Source organism: Herpailurus yagouaroundi, unplaced genomic scaffold (genome assembly GCF_014898765.1).
Source record: "Herpailurus yagouaroundi ecotype Mexico unplaced genomic scaffold, PumYag 163, whole genome shotgun sequence".
In the NCBI taxonomy this organism is placed as follows: Eukaryota; Metazoa; Chordata; class Mammalia; order Carnivora; family Felidae; genus Herpailurus; species Herpailurus yagouaroundi.
The window spans coordinates 58,994,646-59,017,113 of NW_024412404.1; the positions used below are offsets into that span (position 1 = coordinate 58,994,646).

At 47.5% G+C, this 22,468-nt stretch overlaps 1 long non-coding RNA gene across 1 annotated transcript; it reads right to left on the reverse strand.

Annotated features, from left to right (window-relative positions):
- Positions 1–617: 617 nt before the first annotated feature.
- On the reverse strand, positions 618–10,804 carry LOC121037332 (uncharacterized). Its single transcript, XR_005793721.1, has 3 exons — positions 10,043–10,804; positions 2,192–2,348; positions 618–1,454 (listed from the first exon to the last, which is right to left on the reverse strand). It is a non-coding gene; the product is annotated as an uncharacterized LOC121037332 (long non-coding RNA).
- Between the last annotated feature and the right edge of the window lie 11,664 nt (positions 10,805–22,468).

Here is a 22,468-nt window from a genome sequence, read left to right on the forward strand (position 1 = left end):
GAGCACAAAGATGGGGAGACATTTTGCTCAGATTATGGCTAATCCTGCAAAAAGGAATTTTATATTATATTTTACAGAAGAGACATTTGAGGCACAGAAAGGTTGAGTAACGTTCCTGAAATCATTCAGCAAGTTAATGGTGGAACCGAGTACTGACACTGGTCAGTCTGACCACAAAGTACACGCTCTTGGAAATCTTACGACTTTTGCCTGTTTTCAAAGATTTTGTAATGTAATGATTGAGTGATATTCATCTGTAATAAAGAGATTAGCAAAAACAGACCAACACATGCAATGTAAATTATGAAATGACACTGGAGATAAATGAAAAGGCATTTTGTTTCATTGCAATAGACATTTCTGAGCACTTGCACAGCAGCAGGGCATGATGCTAGGGTTTCTGTATGAATTAATTTATTTAATCCTTGCAGCTAAGGATTAAGGAGAACCAAAGCCTGCCCAAGATAACTTGATTTGAAACAAGCAGAGGGGCACCTGGGTGGCTCAGTCCGTTAAGCATCAGACTCTTGGTTTCAGCTCAGGTCATGATCTCAGAGTTCATGGGACTGAGCCCTACATCAGGCTCCACACTGACAGTGCAGAGCTTGCTTGGGATTCTCTCTCTTTCTCTCTATCAAAATAAATAAACTTAAATAAAAAGAAAGAAAGAAAGTAGCCGAACTGGACTTTACAGACCCCATCTCTTGCCCTTTGAATGAAACTGCCTGCCCCCGCACAGCCTCAGAGACCTTACACAAGTCATGAGGTATTGCCAGAAGCATCCTTCTTGGACACTTCCTTGGAGGAGACCTTGATGTGTTCTGAGTGTCTCGGGGCGGGGGGCAGACCAGCTTTTTGTGTTGGGGTCACAAGTGAGGGGAAAGGGCCATCCAAAGTTAAAAGGCCATTATGGATGGGGTTAAGGGCAGCGGATGTTTAAATGAAGGCCTACCTGTAGTTGTCTCTTTTTCCGTAACTCAGGTAAACTGAAGATTACATAGATGATGGGGAAACGAGGAAGATCGTGTTGAGTGACAGGAACCATTCTGGCTATCTGTTGCTACTCCACAGACATAGTGGTTTAACACAATGACTATTCAGTGACACGTCGTGTTGTTGTGGGTCAGGAATTCGGGCACTGGGCAGATGGGAGACTCTTCTGCTCCACATAGCACTGAGCAGGGTCATTTGGTGCTGTTCACCTAGAGACTGGTCTGGAGAGTCAAGGGCAGCTGCACTCACATGCTTGGTGCTTGGTGGAGACAGCTGGAAGCGTGGGCTTAGCCAGGGCCCCCTTCCTCCCCAGGCAGTCTTGGGGCCTCTTCACACAGTTTCTGCAGCAGCGTAGTCAGACTTCTTATAAGGTGGCTCAGGGTGCCATGAGCAAGCCACTGTTCCCAGAGATAAATGGAAGCTTCCAGTCTCTTAATGCACAGTGTCACCTCTGCCGTATTCTGTTGGGCAAAACAGAGGCCACCAGGGTCAGGTGAGGAGACCTAGATCCCGCTTTGTGACAGGAGGCAGGTCCAAGAATGCATGGCCTTCTTTAATCTGCCACAAGATGGTAGAAATATTCACTCAGCACCGTCAGCCCTTTCTCAGTCTGCACTAAGTACATTGACATTTCAGAGAAAACCCTTTACATTTCACTAGCTTATAGATGAAACTCAGTATTTTCCCCCTGAAAGTCATCATCCTCTCCCTTTTTTTTTCCTTCTAGGTGTTTCCACAGCTTCTCAGGATCATATAACAGGTAGTCACTTGTTTTAAATTGAAATGGTAACCCCATGCCAAGAGAGCCATCACAGCAGATGCTAGGCAGTGTGCCTAGGATGTGGTACAGACAGGCTGGAACAGCATGGGCGAGGGGCTGCTTGTCCACTACCCACGCCAGTCTTGTCATGGCCCCAGCCATGAGAACACCGGGGAAGTCAGGACCTCAGTCAATGGAGCCTCTCAGTCCTCACCATGGCCTTGCCAAAGGGCATTCATTAATACTGCTAAGGCCTGAAATACTGACTTTTTAACCAAAGGGGCAGGCTGTAAAGGGAGTGGACCTGCTCAGGTCAGAGTAGGTAGGTGGGAGGGTGACGAGAAACTAGAAGGAAATGTGGTTCGCCCATCCAGGGGTACCCAGCCTGCTTTCTGAGTACAGTCCTGTAGGGGGCACCCATGACAGGCACCAACTTACCTGTAGAGGTTTCAGGAAATCCAGTCCCAGGGGGTTTCATGTCTGTCTGACCCAGCCCGGTTGTTCTAACTACCAACCAACAGCAGAGTGATGAGATGCCTGGGCACATCCCCACCTCCTGCCATCCGTTGCAGGAAAGACCAGGAGTCTTGGGATTCTGGGAGCATTACAAGTGAGTCGGGCACAAATGGAAAGAAGAAAATTAAGCAACGTAGTAATTTAAGGACAAGGTTAACAACGCATGTTGTGTTTTCAAATTTCCTCTAAAATAACTTGATGACTCTAAGATTTCTGCTTTCTTGTGTGGCCAGCCGCTTTAAGTGTGTGTGTGCGTGTGTGTGCGTGTGTGTGCATGAGTGTGCACGTGCACACGTGTATGTATGCATGTGTACTGATTTATATTAATATGACAACTAATACGGAAGAATTAGAGTTCATTTGTGTAACTCTTATAAATCTAAAAACCTGTACGTTTCAGTCTCAGGAGCTACTAAGTTAAAGGAAACACAATCTACCCAGAAAAAGTAGTGTAGAAGTGGTTGGCAGGGGGTGCCCATCAGAGCATCCTTCAACAGTCCACAATGTCCCCTTTTCTCCAACTCATCAGACCCCAAAGTTGTTCTGGAGCCTCTGGTTTCCCAAACCTTCCCAAACTAACACCTTACCCAGACCTGACAGCCTCTGTCCCTGTGTCCCTCATTCCCAACCCCCCCCCCCATGTACATCCACTCTGCCTCTCTCCCCACAAGCAAGAATCCTTCTGCCATAGAAGAGGAAGGAGATAGTGAACAGACCTGAAAAATACAATATTTTCTTCATCAGATGGTAAGGGGAGAGGAAAAGACAGGGAACTCCCATATATTAATACTTTTCCCCTTTAGAATGAGATTGAATGGACTCTCCTTCCCTGGTGACATTTAGGCTAAAGATCTGTTCAGACAGCCTGGGTGTGTCCACCCAGGTGGACTGCTGCCTGACTCAACCAGACCACTGGGTGTGAGTGGGTCATTACTGGGGTCACACAAATGGGCACATGCTGACATCCTCTTTCCTGTTGCTTCAGGAGGAACTAGCTCTTGCGGAGGGGTCATGTCTAGTGTCTCTGGCTCATTTTCCAGTCCGCTGTATCCAGAAAGCTACCCAACAGACATCCAGTGCGTTTGGGAGATTCATGTGGATAAAAAATTCCGCATAGAACTCATGATTCCAACTCTGAAGTAAGAAAACAAACTTTTAAGAGAAGATTCTCTGTAAATACGAATATTGGTTTGTGACATCAGAATAAAGATATTTCATTTAGACTGAAACGTTTGGCGGGGGTGGGGGAAGCAGAAGAATGCAAAATCCTTCCCAATTTAAGGGTCAAGTTAATTTTGTGATAAAAACTAGAGTTACTTCTAGTTTAAAAAATTCAATAAGTGATTTATTTACATATTTAACTCAACCTTATTATGATAGTTCTTCTTTTGATTTTGTTTTCTAAAGGTGACACCCAATTCCTCCTTATCAGCTTTGCCTTTGTTCTACCATGGGTACCAATACCTATCTTCTTAGACTTCCTTTTTCCTTTATCTAAATTTTCAGCAAACAGTAAGAGGCTTTCCATACACACACTTGACCCACCTGCTCTAGCCCCAGACCTGGCATCTTCTCAATGTTGCCACCAAGTGAAAGGAGGCAGTGAAGGCATGGCCTCATCTCTGACACGTAGGGAATATATTTCTCTGATTCACTTTTTTATCTCCATTTTTTTTATCTCCATGGCATGAAATAATAGCTGACATTTTTTTTAGCGTTGGCTGTGTGTCCAGGCTCTATACAATGTACCTCTATACAATGTACTTGGTATGCTTTCTCATATTCCAGCATCACTGCAGCCCTAAGATATATACCCTTCTCCTCTCCATTTGAGATGAGGAACCTGAGGCTCAGAGAGTTAACTAACTTGCCTGAGGCTAACTGGCAAGGTCTGTCTGATGTCAAAGCTCCAGCTGTTATCCAACACGTGGTTCTATGGGCAGAGTTTGTGCAAAGACCTTCTTTTTTTTTTTTTAATGTTTATTTATTTTTGAGACAGAGAGAGACAGAGCATGAACGGGGGAGGGGCAGAGAGAGAGGGAGACACAGAATCGGAAACAGGCTCCAGGCTCTGAGCCATCAGCCCAGAGCCTGACGCGGGGCTCGAACTCACGGACCGCGAGATCGTGACCTGGCTGAAGTCGGACGCTTAACCGACTGCGCCACCCAGGTGCCCCGACCTTTCTATTTTCAAATTAACTTTTCTCGGAGCCCCTGGGTAGCTGAGTCGGTTAAGCGTCCGACTTCGGCTCAGGTCATGATCTCACTTTTTGTGAGTTCGAGCCCTGGGTCGAGCTCTGTGCTGACAGCTCGGAGCCTGGAGCCTGCTTCAGATTCTGTATCTTCCTCTCTCTCTGCCCTCCCCGCCTCTCAAAAACAAATAAACATTAAAAAAATAAAATTAAATAAAATTAACTTTTTTCTCCCCAAGATTTGGGGTATGAAAAATGTCATGAAATATGGAGGTAGGAAAATCTGGCTGTAATGTTTACATGCTGATCATCAGGGTGATTGGCCTGGTAAGAATTTATTTGTAGTGCATACTAGTCTTTCTAATGTTTCATGTAGACAGTGACTGGTGATTGCTAAGTTGTAGCCATAAGCCTCCCACAATCTTCAGACAAAATAAGACTTCTGTAGTAAGGCATCTGTAGAAGTTAACTGATATTTTATATATCAATATGCAGTTTAAAGTAAATCCAAATATTTAATCCCATGATTGCCATACTTTTTAAGCTTTTAGATCTAGGAAGTTTTAATCTGCCACTAACCCTCCACTTCGATCCCCCCCAGCCTAGAGGATATCCTTGGATGCCCTTACGACTCCGTTGAAATCTTCGATGGCCCCCGGATCGCCTCACTGTCCATGGGGAAGTTCTGTGCCTCAGTAGCTCTGATATTTTTCTCCTCCTCAGACATCATGACAGTGGTCTTCCGAAGTGATTCTATGATCACCAACACTGGCTTTTATGCTATGTTCAACGTGATTCCACAAGGCGAAAGAGAGTCAGGTAGCAAGCTTCAAGTAGGCTTTTGGTCTTTAAAAGACAGAACAGTTTTCTAACTTTGAGGGCTCTTGCTATTAGAAAAGGGCTGGAAATTAAGTTTTTAAAATACCCCACAATTGGTCCCATAAGCCCTACTGTGTGCCTGATAGATTTTTCCCACTAAGAGGGTCACATGGACAATTGAACTAAGGCAGTGAGGTGCAGTTGAAATGACAAGATGATTTGGGGGTGGTGGTAATGCCTGGGAAGACAGAGTCTGGGTGGGGAGGGCAGAAGAGAATGCTAGGGTGAGGGGGTTGCCCCTGCGGAGGGAATGGGAATGGACAGCCTTGCTGAGGAGGTCACATGGGATGGATGACAATGAGGGGGCATTCCAGGCAGAGAGAATAGCAAATATGAAGGCTCTTGGGGACATGCTGGAGAGATAGGGGAAAAGGTCAGTGTGGCACAGCTTGTGCACTCAGAAAGGGAAGGCTGTCCCTGGGATGTCTCCAGGAGACAGCAGGCAATTCGAGCTGGCCACTGCCCGTTGGCCCAGAAATAGCCGTTCCTATTGGGCTTTAGGAAGTCATAGACACCCTGGTGGCCCAGCTGCCTTCAGAGGATAAATCTACCCTCATCCAAGTCATGTCCAAAAATGCAACTGGGGACCCATTTCCCCAGGATCCCAGTACTGTGTCAGAGAACCACACAGCGAGAGCTGCAGAAGCCATGTGCTGGGTGTTGAGCACTGACTGTGCTTTATACTCCCATTCCCACCCACTCATCACTACAGCCCTCTGAGATACATGCTGCTGGAGCTCCCGTTTCACAGATGAGAAAACCGAGGCCCAGGCAGATGAAGGAACTTGTCAAAGGTTACACAACTAGAGAGCAGTAGAGCTGGATTCAAACCCTCCTCTGTCTCACCCTGAAGCCCGCAAGCCCCGCCTATTACAGAATTAAGACAGCCTTACGCTTTGTTCTTGAATTCATGTGCCTTAGCCATGAACATGGGAGCTAGAAATCCTTCCTACTTAAAACTTCCCAAACTCAAAAATAAAACCCTGCTCTGTTTAGAAGATGGACCGGAGCTGCGGCTGGTGGGAGGCTCAGGACGGTGCTCAGGACGGTTGGAGGTCCTCCACCAGGGGGCCTGGGGCACTGTATGTGATGACCTCTGGGACCTCAACGAAGCTGAGGTCGTGTGCCGACAGCTGGGGTGTGGACGGGCCATTGCAGCCCCTGGAAAGGCTCACTTCGGCCCGGGCTCTGGAAACATCCTCCTGGATAACATTCAGTGTTCGGGAAGCGAGAACCACCTCGGCCAGTGCCTCAGCTCCGGGTGGTCAGACCACAATTGTGGCCACCATGAAGACGCCGGTGTCGTCTGCTCAGGTAGGCTGTCCCCCCGTGGCAGTTTCTTTCTGAACTTTCAGCCAGCAACATCTTAGTGATGGATGGCGGTTGTGCACAAAGCAGGGCTAGGGAAGCGGAGGGTGGTGGCCCCGCAGATGAGTGTCCCTTTAGCCAGGTTGACAAAGAATGCTGACAGGCTGACTCCATTCTAAAGACACATGTGCCAGGCCCACATACCTGTCAAGTCCTGTTCTCTGCAACCTCTCCCAAGCCTGAACTGCTTTTCCAGGATCCAACATGCCCGTGTTGCTTGTGTAACACGAAGCTTACCTGCTTGAGATCTGAACCACCACCTGCCTTCATAAAATGTAACTCAGATTTCCTACATCTACCTACTTTTTTTAATTCATGCAGATGCTGGGGACTGGGCTCCAGATGTGATCCCTGCATCCCCAGGTAGGTCCAACACCGTGAACTTCCAGTATCTCTGCAAAGTGAGTAGGAAATCTAATCTCTGTCCTAACCTAGACACTGCTGGACTGTGACCTAGACACTGACTAACTACCCACGGAGCTTTTAAATTCCTGATGCCCAGGCTGCACCAAGACCAGTCATATCAGAATCTCTGGGGTCACACCAGGTCACCGGTAATATTTAAAGTTTCCCATGTGATCCCAACATGCAGCAAGTTGAGAACCAGAGGCTTAGACAATAAGCTCAGAGCCTCATCCCCCAAATGAAATGGCATCCCCAACTCCTCTCTGGACAGCAGAGCAAGGAAGGGTGGGGGGAAGGGGAGAGGTTCTATCACCATGGCTGGGAAGAGGGTCAAGATGGAGAGGAGAGAAGGTAGAAAGTTTTGCCTCCCAGGGACATGTGTTAAAAAACGAAAGCCTGCAAGAAAACACCGATGCATCAATGGCTCGCTCTCCCAGTGGGTCACGAACAAGCTGAGTGTGAGAAGTGAAGCCATTTGGGGCTATTCTGAGGGCCTTCTTTCTGGCTTCACAGACATGGCAGGAACAGAGAAAGGGTATACCTTGTTCTGGTAACCTACCCAGAGTCGATGTGTGGCAGTGATGTCCAAACTCAAGACTCCAGCGGGATCTAAGCACGTGTGGTCCTGCCTCCTACAGCGGCCTACCTCTCCAGGACAGGCTCTAGCTGCCCACTTCCCTTCCTGCTGGCACCCTGGTCCCCACCCAGCCTCCTCCCCAGCCCTGCTCTGTGAAAACTTCCACACTCTGCCCCCACTCCGGGTTTGGATGTGGGGCAGGTCAAGGTCAGGGTGCACCCTGTAGTGTTCGGGGGGTGGGCAAGGTGGCTGGCAGCCTGTCCCTGCTCTGGACTGGCATCACCATGGGACATTTGGAGGGACACTTGGTGGGGGCCTCTTACCCACTCCAGTCCAGGCCCCCAGGGCATCCCAGGTGGGCGCCACCATCCCCTGTAGAAATGAACCTGTGGGAAGGGGCGATTGACTTCCCCACCTCCAGCTGAGGCCCCACATTTTCATTTTGCACTGGGACCCACTAATCGTGCCGCAGCCCAGGAGGGGAGGTAGAGCCTACAGAGCCATTTCTCAGGGACTGACAAGCAGCTACCTCTGCTTGGCGCCCTCTGGTTTTTCCTTTTCTATCCCAGCGAGGAATCTCCTCCAGCCCCGGGCCAGGGAGGAGAACACGGTTTTCAGTTCATCAGACAGCTCTGCGCCACGTCCACTTGCGGTCTAGGGTATCAAACCTCAGAAGCCTTTTCTCTTTTTTCTCTCTGCTATAGTATTCCTTTTCTGAGGCAGAGAGGCACAGCTGACTGAATAAGAGAATGGGTCACGGAATAAAAGAGATTATAGGGGGAAATGAAATCCTTTATGTCTAAATAGTATATACCTTGTAAGCTAACCACTTCTTGATAAAACATTATATATTCTTCTGGACACACACACACACACACACACAGAATAAGGCTTTTGCCATTTAACTCTCTAAGGGAAACGCTGCATGTCAAACATTTTAACAAAAGGGAATTGCTTCTGAGACAATTTTAGGTCATCAAAAAAATGCATTCTGCTGATGTCCAGCACCCTTCCTGGAGAAGGACTGAGAAGGCAGGCAGTGAGTAGTGCCTCTGTCCTCACTGCTCTACACCTGGAGGCAGAGCTGCCCAAGGAGGACAATGGGCATAAAGGAATTCTTAAATGCATCTGACCCATTTGCTTCAAACTCTGTGCCCGCCAACCCCTAGTGTAAGACTCCAGCAAGTACCAGCTTCCCAATGGACAGGCTTTCAAAATCTGCCTTCGGCTCACCAGGCACTGGCGATTAAGGATGCATCTAGAGGGGCGCCTGGGTGGCTCAGTCGGTTAAGCATCTGACTCTTGATTTCAACTGAGGTCATGATCTCACATTTTGTGAGTTTGAGCCCCGTGCCGGGATTCTCTCTCTCTCTCTTTCTCTCTCTGCTCCTCCCCATTCATGCTTTCTCTCTCTCAAAAATAAACATTTTTTAAAAGGACACATCAGAATGTAGAAATATAGGCCTCCTGGAAATCAAAGCCAAAAGGACACAGGAAAGGAGGAAGCTCTCCCACTGAGGGTCATCTATTTCAACGTAATTCTTGTCCGACCTGCCCTCCCCTGCCCGGGGCTCTCAGCCATCTGGTTTTTGTCCCTGTGCATTTCTGCACACTCTGCAGTGACATGCTCAGAAGCCCAGTGATGTTTCTGTGGGTGATGCAACGACTGATCAATCTCAGGACAGCCCTGGGGTTGGTGGGCCCTAACACAGAAGAGAAAATAAGTCATGTAGCTGGGTGCTATCTGTGATTTCCTGGCGATTTACCAAAAGAAGGGGAGAGACCACATCCCACGTTAGGAGAGAAAAGAGAAATGAGCGTGTGTGCCCACACCATGCTTCGAGACTCAAGCAGAGTTACAGGTTCACTCATTCGTACCTAAATATATGATGTTTTTGTGATGCCTCTTTCCTGATTTTCTTTGGTTTTGGTTTTTGCAGCTCCCATCCCTCAAGTGCCTACACCACGAGGTAACTCTCTTTTCATTGAAAGTATAACCTGTAAAGGATAGAATCACGTTGATAACCTGTAAAAGCAGAATGGATGTCTGTCTGCTCTGGCTACCTGAGGAGAAGGAATTGGTGGGATGGAGCCCTCACGAGTGCATGGATTGTCTACATCTGAGTTGAGCTGTTTTGCATGGCAGGAAGCTGGGCAGAGCATTAATGAAATTATTGGCTGGACACCCCACACCTGCCACATACATGTCCCACGCCATTTCCAGTCTCACCTACAGTCTTAGGGTCCTGCTCTGGTACAAGTCACACCCCTCATTCCCTCTCAGGGGTGCACACACTGCAGCCAAGCCACAACTATGCTATCACCATGATCCCTTCCCATTTTGTGACTCACTGTTGAGTTTGATGGAATCCTGGATTCTACTCCTGGGAAATGCCAGGTGCATGCCGGAAGAAGCCAACCAGTTGTCTCTTGTCTGCCCACAGGAGGAAGTAACTCTTGTGGAGGAGTCATTTCTGGTCTCTCGGGCTCCTTCTCCAGTCCTTGGTATCCAACAAACTACCCCACCGACGTGGAGTGTATCTGGGTGATACACGTGGCTGAGAAGTTCCACATAGAACTGGTGATCCCAAGCCTGAAGTAAGCAGCTTTGCCTTTTTCTACACCAAAGGCCAGATTAGCTTTGAATCCATGCTTTCCTTAAGTAGGTGGACTTTCTGCATATCTAGTCAACTCAGCTCAGTTTTGATATAACAAAAATGTCAAAAATCAGATAATAAACAACAGAAATGTGTTTCTTACAGTCCTGGAGATTGGAAAGTCCAAGACCAGCATTTAGTGCCTGGCGGGGCCCTGCTTCCTGGTTCACAGCTGGTTATAGCTTCACAGTGGCTTCACGTGGTAAAAGAGACAAGGGAGCTTTCTCAGGACTCTTTGTAAGGGCACTGATCTTACATTGCGAAGGCTCTGCCTTCCTGACCTAATCACTTCCCAAAGGCCCCACCTCCTAATACCATCCTGCTGGGGGCTAGGTTTCAACATATGAATTTTGAGGGGACACAAACATTCAGCCTGCAGCACCGTGTGACACGTCCTTTCACATTTTAGGTGAAAATAGGTCTGGTCATCTGAGCTTAGGAGTCTTATAATCATTGAGCTCAGCTCCCTATGCACTGGAGAACACCCCAAACACCCACGAGCATCCCTGACACCAGACCACCAAGGCAGCGTCATCTGGGGTGGCCCACACACGAAGACCTCATGAACCCTCCACTCTCAGCCAGCTCCACTGGGGACACTGCTTCTTCCTTGGGCTGAGCCCAAGTTTGTTCTTCTTCATTCCCATTTTCTGAACTTCATTCTTGCCTCTAAGGCTACGTAAAACATGTCTGCTTCCTCTTCTTCAAGAATGTCTGTCGTGACCCTGCTAAGAGTTTTCTTTCGCAGATTAAATAGACTCCATTCATGCATTCTTCTTAGGCCCATTGTACTTCCTGCTTCTTTCTCTGACCATCATCCATTTTTAAAGGAATTTCTCCTATTTTAATGCATATTTATATGCATGTATATATACATACATATTCACATATACATGAGTGACTTTTTAATGCAAATATTGCTTTTCCTGATATTGTTTAACCTGGTTTCCGCTTTCTACACTGGGTCCCAACTGGGTCCTTCTCTCTTCCTGACTTTGTCACAGTCTCTGCCAGACCTCTGCCACTGCTTTCCATCTGTGTTCGTTGGCCTCAGCAGTCAAGGAGCTGAATGGCTAAATGCTGCCTTCAAATGGGAAATGGGTCAGCAGTGGAGTGAGGGATGCATTCGATTAGCTTTACCTGATGGCCAAAATTCCTTTCAAATGGGGGAGAACATAAACCAATATCAGGGAGCATTGTATATGGTGAACAAAATATACTTATCATTCATTCATTCGTTCATTCATTCACTGCACACACATTTACTCATTTAAAGCAGTGTGAGAAGATTTGGTATGCTATATTCAAATCTATGGAATCCATAGTTCTATTCTTTGGGGGCACAGAGTATCATTTTACCACTTCTGGAAAATGGTTATTCCAAACAGCTGCAGTGGCCCACTCTCCCTGCAGTCTCAAAGCTGCTGTCCCAACATAAATTTCCTGCTCTAATTTCAGAGGGTACAAATCAAGGAGCTGCTTAAAGTGTTACCTAGAGCCAAAGCGTAGGCACTGACTTTCAGGGTTTGATGTTTTTAAGACTAGATTTCTCGATATCTGTTTTTTGTGTCTAAGGACATGAAGTTATTTAGTTTGCTCCAATGAGGCTCCACTAGAAATGGTAGACCCCACAGGACATTCGTCTGGGCCTGGAGGTATCTTCTATTGTCTCAGTTGCGGGCGTGGGGTACCACTGTCACATAGGGCTTGGAGGCCAGGGATGAGGCTGAGTGTCCTACCATTCACAAGACAGCCCCCCACAGCAAGAACTTCTCCAGCCCCAAATGTCGATGGTACTGAGAGCCCCTGATTGCAGCTTTAGTTTTTTTTTTTTCTATTTCAGCTCCTATGGAAACCCGCTTCACACTCGATTTGCAAAAATTATATCCATATTTAAAATGTGCCATTTCATTCTTGCTAAGTGAAGTGTGTCTTGTCTTCCACTGAAATTATTTCTCAGATTATGGTTTCATCTGTTACTGTCACCCTATTGTCACCTTACACACAAATGTTATCATTTTTTCTTATCTTAAAGATAAGAGGCACTTGGCTCTTACTCCACTGGAACAGGTGTGCTCGCAATAAACAGGCTTTCAAATTTGGGAGTCTGCGTACACTGGGAGGTATCCATTGTGCGTGTATTGTGCAACAGGCACTTACAACACATGCCTTAGGGGCCACTTACAGCTGTTGGAATGCCAATGTGCATACCTCCCGTGTTTATCATGTTAGATTAATGTTGATATTCTTTAAGGAATATTTGTTGAGCCTGCTTTCATGCAGACTCTGGTCTAGGCACAGACTTCTAGTGGCAAACAAGACAGACAAGATCTCTGTCCTCATGAAGTTCATATTCTAGATGGGGAGGCAAATAGTACTCAAATAAACCAGTAGCTCAAGGACAATTCCCATCAGTGATAAGTTGATAAATGCTATGAAGAAAAATATATATACCTAGATTGTAATAGGATAGAGAAGGGGTGGCTGGGCAGATGGGGTTTGGTGGGATGGTCAGGGACAACTTCTCTGATCATCCAGGTTGGAACCAGGCAGTTTGGGGCATGGAAGGAGAGAGTCCTACTCAGCAGGCCCTGGGGGCTTATTGACAGCAGGTCAACATCTGTCCCTGCTCCAGGTCCCACTGAGTGTTCTACTCAATGAGACACTAGTGGACACTTGCCCACACCCCCAGGGAATGTCAGAGTTTGAATAGAGTCAGGGGACATTCAGGAGGCACTGGAGGTAGAGAGGGAGCTGATGGGAAAGATCAAAAGCCAAGGTACCAGATGGGGGCTGCTGAAACAGAGCATGTGAGACACAGCACAAGGATGACTGACCTGGGCCGGTGCCCACAGGGAAGGACAGAAGGGCAAATTCAAGCCATACTGAAGGGGTCAAGTCCACCAGTGGGATGTGTGGTTAAAAGGAGGCAGCAGTGATGATTGCAGTTTCTGGCTGGATACAGTACAAATGACGCTTTCATTTAAGACTTTTCTGCAGATTTCCTTGAGGAGATTTGTTGTGCCTTTACCTCCTCAGATTAGAAGACATCTACGGGTGCCCTTATGACTTTATTGAAGTGTTCGACGGACGGCAAGTTGCCTCACTCTCCAAGGGCAGATTTTGTGCTGGGGCAGAGCTCACCTTCCTCTCCTCTTCAAACATCATGACTGTGGTGTTCAGAAGTGATGCCATGATCACCAACACAGGGTTTTCTGCTCTGTATAATGCCATTCAACAAGATGAAAGGGAAAGTGGTAGGTATCCTAATATTCACCCTGGATGGAAGCTAGATCTAATTTGTGTCCTTTCCCTTTAAGAGAGGAGATGCTTTCTAAATCTGACCTGCAGAGTCCACCAGCATTAATGCCATCCTGAGTGACGTCCACTCTAACAGTCCCCAGACAATCCCTCACCCTGCTCTGCCACTCACTGTCCTTTTCCACCACCAAAACATCCTGGCTACAGAAACAGGTGGCTGAATCTCATATCTTGCATTGACTGTGTGTGTAGATGAAGGACGCAAATGAAGATCTTTCTTTTCCAAAGGAGGGCAGTAGGGCCGATCCTTCTGGAACAAAGCTACCTCAAACTACAACTACCAGTCCACCTGATTCCAGGTGAATTCAATACAAAACCACCCAGAGCACTTATACAGACTTCTTAGGATGTGGGGAACATTCCCGAGCTCTCAGTGGATTATGCTCAGGGTGACCATGTAACTTATCCTCCAGTCCAGATACTTTTGAGAATTTAAAAGGGACTCTGAACTAATTAACAGGCATTACTTGCTCTACGACAGTTATAAACCAGGACTATTCCAGGCAAAGCAGGACATAAGGCCACCCTACTTAGAGTCTCATAGCCTAATACAGAAAAATGAGCCCAGGTGCTGAGCATTCCTTCTCTAACTGCAGAAGGTCCTAAAGTTTTGGAGACAGCACCACAGCTCAGAAGCCTCTGTCTTCCTGTCCCCCAGGTGCCTCCCTGAGACTGGTGAATGGCAGTCACAGGTGTGAGGGCCGGGTGGAGGTCTTCTACAACGGCACCTGGGGCACAGTGTGTGATGACAGCTGGGACATAACAGACGCCAGGGTGGTGTGCCAACAGCTTGGCTGTGGTGAGGCCTTGTCAGCCCCAGCTCAGAGCTACTTTGATGGAGGCACTGGCCACATCATGCTGGATGATATGCAGTGCATGGGGAACGAAGCCAGGCTGTGGCAATGCACGCACAATGGATGGTTCTCCCACAACTGCGGGCACCATGAGGATGCCAGCGCCATCTGCTCAGGTGAGCCCCCAGGACACAGCCACCCTCAGAGACAGTCTTGCCCACCTGCAGCTTCTGGGAAGGGAGAAATCAATGCCAGCAATTACTCAGAAAGGAAGCCATGGCTTCAAGCCATCTTTTTAAAGTCAATTTGTTTAAGAGTTAGTGTCCTTTCTCTTAAATTATTGTGTCTGTAAACTGTTCAAGTTTCCCCCTTAAAAGTTGTGATAATTAGATAGAGGATTTGTGTCATCAGACATCCCAGTCCTGGATAAGCATGCCACAGGTGTTGGTGACAGTCCACTGCCCCCTGACTAGGACTAGCAGCTGCTGTCCAGAGTGCTGAACATGTGCCAGGCTCAGTGCCGAATCCAGCTCATTCATATGCTCACTTCATGTTCACAATCTCTAATAAGAGAGATGATTGCATTCTCATTTTATTGATAAGGTAACAATGGCATTGTCTCGATGACATGCAGGCCCATACTCTGTTAAGTATTGCCCCCAAGGTACTGTACGAAAGACTGAGCTTGGCTCTGTTACTAATGTTCCTCCAGCCCTATAACTGACCAAAAGGAAATACATACCAACTATTTTAATTGCTTTCAATTTTCATACTTACAGCAATTAGATGAACCATCATGAAATTGAAAAGCAGAGTGTTCCCCCTCATCCAGTGGGCCCTGACATAGGCTGCCAATCTTTAAACAACGTCGATGGGTTTTTATACACACTCGCAACTGCCCAGAAAGAATGTGTTTGATCCTTAAACAAAAAAACAAACAAACAAAAATAGTACCTGATTTTCTTTTATCAATTACATGACTATCCTACTTATTCTCTCTTTGGTCTTTGAGTAGGTGTTGATGGCAGTCCAAAAGTGGGACCAACAGGTATTGTTCTTCCATACATTTCAACTGCTCACCAGGCCCCTGAAACATGTGGTCCTGGCCACTCTTGAATCCTGTAATCAGGGCACAGTCGACAGCATAAGCCTTCTGTTGCTAATGAACAAGAGCGACGCATCCCGTTAGTGTTGACAAAATGGCAGGGCTGGGGGCCTGCAGAGGGTGGGGAGAGGGCCGGGGGTAGAGTTCAGGTTCACCAGAAGTGTAGTATCTGGGTCCCAAGGATGCCCTGAGTTGGCACCTGCAGTGAGAGAGAGCTAGCTGCTTGCAGGGATGATCATGCCATAGATGCTGTGGGAACCAAGGAAATGGGAAGCCCAAGTGAGCCCCTAGCGAGTTGTATCAACCTACACCTATCCACACACTTAGTGTGCAGATGTCCCAACTCTTGGGTTGGACAGTCATCTCTGTCCAGTGGGACACAGAGATGGGAAGTCACAGCTTGGAATGTCAATGTTTTTTACTATTTTAGAGGCATATTTTGGATAAAAGTCCTTGCTCACAGCATCATTTTTTCTCTGTATATCTTCACAGACTCGACTGGTGACAGTCCTGCTACAGGTATGTCAGCTTTACGTAAACCCTTCACGTGTTTTTTTTTTCAATATATGAAGTTTATTGTCGAATTGGTTTCCATACAACACCCAGTGCTCATCCCAAAAGGTGCCCTCCTCAATACCCATCACCCACCCTCCCCTCCCTCCCACCCCCCATCAACCCTCAGTTTGTTCTCAGTTTTTAACAGTCTCTTATGCTTTGGCTGTCTTCTACTCTAACCTCTTTTTTTTTCCTTCCCCTCCCCCATGGGTTTCTGTTAAGTTTCTCAGGATCCACATAAGATTGAAACCATATGGTATCTGTCTTTCTCTGTATGGCTTATTTCACTTAGCATCACACTCTCCAGTTCCATCCATGTTGCTGCAAAGGGTCATATTTCATTCTTTCTCATTGCCATGTAGTACTCCATTGTGTATATAAACCACAATTTTTTTTATCCATTCATCAGTTGATGGACATTTAGGCTCTTTCCATAATTTGGCTATTGTCCTTCACATGGTTTTATACTTGCCTTCTTTTCTTTTTTTGTTTTTTATTTTAGACAGAGAGAGAGAGAGAGCATGAGTGGTGGAGAGGGGCAGAGGGACAGAGAGAGAGAGAGTCCTAAGCAGGCTCCACACTAAGAGTGGCTTGATCCCACAACCCTGGGATCATGACCTGAACCAAAATTAAATTAAGAGTCGGACACTCAACTGACTGAGCCACCAGATGCCGTTTGCCTTATTTTCTTTGTTTTTTTTTTTTTTTTTTTTTGAGAAAGAGAGTGCACATGAGCAGGGGAGGATCAGAGAGAGATGGAGAAAGAGAGAATCCCAAGCAGGCTCTGTGCTATCATCAGTGCAGAGTCCGATGCAGGGCTTGAACTCATGAAACGTGAGATAATGACATGAACTGAAGTCAAGAATCGAATGCTCAACCAACTGAGCCACCCAGGCACCTTGTGCCTTATTTTCAATGTTAGTGCTTCCAGCAGCTGGATAAATGCTCTCTTCCTTTTACATATGAGAAGCCCCAGCACAGGGGGTCTTTAATTTAAATTCCACACCAAATCCATTTCAGCCATGAAGTGGGTGTTCTGTGTGTTGTTGGTGCTGATTCCATCTGGGATTTGTATATCACATGGGGGATCTTCTAATATGAGCAGTTTTATGACTGGACGGTGATACGTACTGGGGCTTACATTGTCCTTGCATCTTTTCATTAAAACACATGCTCAGACCCATCTGTGCATATGGGTCCAGAAAGCCCTGTCAACCATACGTCACTGTCATTTGTCCTCACGAAGCCCTGTAATCTTGCGGGACACGTATAATGGTCTCATCTGACAAACAACAGCATTGGAAACTCAGAGGAGTTCCCAAAGCCAGCTTTTGCAGTTATTGGCCAAAGCAGCCCTGGAACAGGTGCCCCTCGCTCCTGCTGCCTGTGCCCTCTGACCCCTCTGAAAACACCAGCACAGCTCAGTGCCTCCTTCTGATGGGGTGTCTTTACCGCATCTTGCAGATGAAAACTTCCACTGTGGCGGTTTGCTCACAAATAATTCGGGCTCCATCTCCAGCCCTTGGTATCCTAAAAAATACCCCACAAATGTGGTGTGTGCCTGGGACATACAAGTGGATGCCAGAACTCATGTCAAGCTCACGTTTGATGTGGTGAAGTGAGTAAATATCTCCCACTTTTACTCTCCTCTTTGCCCTGTCATAGACACTGTTGTGCTGCCCACTACCCCTAACCCCACCAATAAGCAAACAAACAAACATAAATAAAACCCACCTTCCATAGTTAACTCTCAAAAAGTGAGGAAGGCCTGGGAAGCCTGCTCTGTAATATCAAAACTTTGATCAAAACTTTAATTTTTTTAAGCTTATTTATTTTTGATAGAGAGACAGAGTGTGAATTGGGGAAGGGAAGAGAGAGACGGAGACACAGAGTCTGAAGCAGGCTTCAGGCTCTGAGCTGTCAGTGCAGAGCCTGATACAGGGCCCAAACTCATGGGCTGTGAGATCATGACCTGAGCCAAAGTTGGATGCCTAACTGACTGAGCCACCCACGCACCCCAAAACTTTAATTTTTTAAATAAATTTATTTATTTATTTTGAGAGAGAGTGAGAGAGAGAGACAAAAAGAGTGAGTGGGGGAGGGGAGAGAGAGAGAGGAGAGAGAGAGAGAGAGAGAGAGAGAGAGAGAGAGAGAGAATCCCAAGCAGGCTCTGCGCTGTCAGCACAGAGCCTGATGCAGGGCTCAATCTCATGAACTGTGAGATCGTGACTTGAGCCAAAACCAAGAGTTGGACACTGAACCGACAAAGCCACCCAAGCACCCCCTTTTAAGGTACAAATATTTTAAGGCAGCAATTCTAGTTCCAGAAAATCAGTCTACTGATAAAGTCTTGTGCATGGAGGATAATCATGGCAGTGTTCTTATAGGAACACTAGATTGGAAACCATCTAATTGGGCATCAGTAGGAGATCAGTTAAACAGGTTTGGGTCCATCACACACATAGCGGGTATTGCTAGGGAACGGTCTACAAGAAAACCTCGAATAACACTCCAGTGGCTGCCTTCTGTGCTTAGACTCTATCTGGAAGGGAACAAAAAGAAACTGTTCATTGTAGCTTCTTCTAAGAAGCAGAATAACATCAGAGGGACTAGTCAGGAATTAGAGAAAAATGTACTTTTCACCACATACCTGTCAATAGCAGTTAAGTTCTATTCTTTGTGCTTGTAATCCATATTCGGGAAATGCAATTCAATGGAAACTTTACAAATTAAAAGGATTTTATAAACAGGAAGATACATACTGCCTCTAGCAACAGGGTCCTATTTCCCTCCGATCTGTGCAAAAAGACGTAGGTTTCAGATACCTCTTCCAGAACCTTCCCTTCCTGAACCAATCTGTGCAGCGCTTGGTGGAGGAAAAGCCTCAGCGGATGGAGTCTGAGTGATATCGTACCTTCATAGGATGGAAAACTTCTTTGGATGTCCGTACGACTTCATTGAAATCTTTGATGGCCCACAGAGCGAATCTTTTTCTCTGGGAAGATTCTGTTCTGATACAACCCCAGTATTCACCTCCTCCTCAAACCGCTTGACGGTGGTCTTCCACAGCGACGCTATCGTCACCAACATGGGCTTTTTTGCATCCTATGAGTCTCTTGTGCAAGACGAGAACAATACCGGTAGGTCCTTTGGTCATTTTGGCCCCTGTGCTGCCTGGTAATGAAGACGAGGGTGGGTGACGGAATCTGACTGGGCACCAGGGACTGGAAAAGGTCCCCACGCTCCTTTGTTTACCCCCAAGATCTGACAGGGGTGGGGGGTGTGGTTGAACACCCAACACTGCGTGGAACCACACGTCCACACACACACCTTCCGATATTAGAGCACATCGCACGTGCTGAGGAGGGGTCTTGTCTGACGCTGTCTCCAAGCCCGTTTCGTTCAAAACAGGTGTAGTCTCTTAAAGCTGTGTCAAGATGTGGTTCTCCAAGAGCAGCCACAGCTAGTGTCAGTATGCCTGGTGCTGCCCACCTCACACGGGGCTTCTGGGGGCCTCCTTTGGCCTCTGTCAAATAGACAGTCCTGTCTGGGGAAAAAGCTTTGAAACACACCCCTCAAAAACTCACATTGATGTGAGAGTACTCTTTGCGGCCCCCTTGAGCCCTTGGTGGCTCCCTCCCCACGTCTGAGAGGAGAGCCCTCAAAAGTGGGTCGACTCACAGGAAATTCCTGGGACCTTCCTTGAGGGCAGGGGCAATGGGGGAGCACCCAGAGCATGACCCAGGCGTGTCCGCGGTCCCCAGATGTGGCCCTCAGGCTGGCCGGAGGCAGCCACCGGTGCGAGGGCCGCGTGGAGCTGCACTACAACGGCACCTGGGGGACCGTGTGTGACGACAGCTGGGACCCACGTGACGCGCAGGTGGTGTGCAGGCAGCTGGCCTGCGGCAGGGCGGTGTCGGCCCCCGGCAGGGCGCATTTCCACCAAGGCGTGGGCCCCATTGCTCTGGACGACGTGGAGTGCGTGGGGACAGAAGCCAGGCTGTGGCAGTGCCTGCACAGCGGCTGGTTCTCCCACAACTGCGGCCACCACGAGGATGCCGGCGTCATCTGCTCAGGTGGGCCTGATGCTGACACAAGCGGGTGGGCGAAATGACATTCCCAACTGTACTCAGAGCAGGAGGGGGTCCTGATGTCACTGTTTCCCGAGCTTCTGCCACTAGGATGCCCCTTCGTGGCTTCTGCCCACCTCCCACACGCACCACACCTTCCTTAACACTTTTCCTTCACGTGGACTCCTCTTCTTTTACTTAGACGAATTCATTTTACGAGGAATTCCTATATCCCCACCATACACGGACAGCCAGGATCAGCCGCCATAAATAGACAATACATACAAACAGACACAGCGGCAACATAGCAATACAAAAATGTTTACAAATTAAAATAAACAATGAACTATCAGGGCGCCTGGGTAGCTCAGTCGGTTAAGCGTCCGACTGCTGGTTTCAGCTCAGGTCATGATCTCAAGGTTCGTGAGATCGAGCCCTGCATTGGGCTTTGCGCCGACAGAGCTCTCGCTCTCTCTCTCTCTCTCTCTCTCTCTCTGCCCCTCCCCCCACCTCAAAAAAATAAACAAAGAAACTTAGAAAAAAATAAAATAAACGATGAACTATCTATTCTGATCAATGCATGCCCACGCATATCTGAAAATGTCTTTAATCAGAATGGAATTCAATGTAGATTTTTAGATTATAATGTTATATAAATATGCGACTCTTAAAATAGAAGATGCATCACCTCAAATTATCTCGCATCCCACCAGTGATGAATCATACCTCTGGGAAGCATCTCTTTGGTTCATCTCCCTTGTTACCCAGGTGACACAGAGATGACTTCTAAAGTCACAGAGCTGGGAAGCTGGGAGCCCAGGTCCCAGCCCAGGGCTCTTATTCCTCAGTTTTATCCCAATTGAGTTTCTGCAAATAAATTCAGTACTTGGAGTCAGAAGCCCCAGTCTACCTCTGCATCCTTCTGGATTTGGCTGGGAAGAGGCAAAGTGGCTTACCAGCTAGACCTGGCCGAAATGACGGGAGGATGAAGGAAAAAGCAAGGGTGGCAATACTAGAAGGTTTTGAGAGGAGAAGGGAGAGGTCAAGGGGCAGAATCAGTGTTGAAGCAAAACATGACCGGAAGCCACATGCTGACTGTGACATCCAAGGACAGGGCTGGGGCTTCAAGAGCAGGGAGGTGTGGAACCAGGACCCCTGGCAGAGCTACTCAAGGTGGGTCAGAGGTGAAGGGGAAATGTCATATAACGGCTGCTCAGAGGTCTCCACCCTGGCCCTCGGCTCCCTCTAGGTGCTCAAGCGGCCAGTGCACATCCTTGAGACAAATGTAGTCCCACACTTTGCAAACTGACATTTGCTCTGGGAGGCAAGACCCACACACCCAGGAAGAATCACAAAACCAAAGCAAATGGCAAGCTAGGCATTCCGCATAACGCAACCATCACTGGGGGCAGAGTTTAAAAACAAATTAAAGACATTGTGATGTCCCGTAGCTGGACAGAAATGAGCCCAGTGACCCAGAACATCTGCTGGTTGTTACCATGGCAACTCGGGGCTCACATGCCCAGATTGGGTGCCATTTCTCCCTAGAGCCAGACATGGACCTTTCTGTTCCAAATACGCAGAACAACCTCTTGGGTTTGAGAAAAATGAGTTTGATTTATGTCTCTCACAGCCTCTCTGCCTTACTCAACACCATCAGCTGCTGGGAGTTACCCAACTTCAGGTAATTTCAATTGTTCTTTTTTTTTAATTTGACAGAAAGAGAGAGCATGAACAGGGGAGGGGCAGAGGTAGAGAGAGAGAGAGAGTGGGGGAAGACGGAGGGAGGGAGGGAGGGAGAGAGAGAGAGAGAGAGAGAGAGAGAGAGAGATTCACAAGCAGGCTCCACACTCAGCCTGGAGCCAGATGCAAGGCTCAATCCCACAACCCCGAGATCATGACTGAGCCACCTAGGCACCCCTTCAATTATATTGATTGATTAACTGTAACTTGTATTGGCAAAGTCACCCTGGGCAGTAAGGCTGTGGATAGATCCAAATGTCCTGGATCTATCACCCTGGCTTCATCATTCATGAGCTGTGGGATCTTGAACAAATCTCTGAACACCCCCCCCCCCCCGCCCCATGCCTCGGTGTCCTCCTCTAGACAAGGATAAGGAGGAGGATAATAATATTTGCCTCCTAAAGCCATTCTGGAACTCAGTGCTCTCTCTGTGTAGAGCAGGTGGAGCAGTGCTTGCCATGTGGGGCGCACTAGTCAGATGCCAGCCAGCTCCTTCCAAGCACTGCAGGGGTTTAGCTCTGTCTATACTGCTC